Here is a 401-nt window from a genome sequence, read left to right as displayed (position 1 = left end):
TTCAGTCAAAGGATCATAATTTAGAATATACAAATGGATTATTATACATGAAGTATCATTTCAATTCCATTCCTAACATGATTATATTATGCAAGGAACAAAAGTTTTAAACCTTCTCTTGCATATATTAATTTGTTTTATTAAATCACTTTTGTTATACAGAGAAAAAGATTTTTCTAAAATTATCGCACTGTATGATGAAGACATTTCTGGCTAAAAGAAAAACAGAATTATATATATATATATATATATATATATTTTGTATCTGTCTTACCATAATTTATATAAAAATATTTTAGTTTTTGCATTCCAAGTATGATTTTTAATGCGCTCTGATTATATGTAGTAATTTGTAGAAATAAAAACATTTTATTGAATAAAATAAAAGTATTGTCAGAATA

The sequence above is a fragment of the Parasteatoda tepidariorum genome, chromosome 5, assembly GCF_043381705.1.
Source record: "Parasteatoda tepidariorum isolate YZ-2023 chromosome 5, CAS_Ptep_4.0, whole genome shotgun sequence".
Taxonomy (NCBI): domain Eukaryota; kingdom Metazoa; phylum Arthropoda; class Arachnida; order Araneae; family Theridiidae; genus Parasteatoda; species Parasteatoda tepidariorum.
This window is presented reverse-complemented; position numbering follows the sequence as displayed.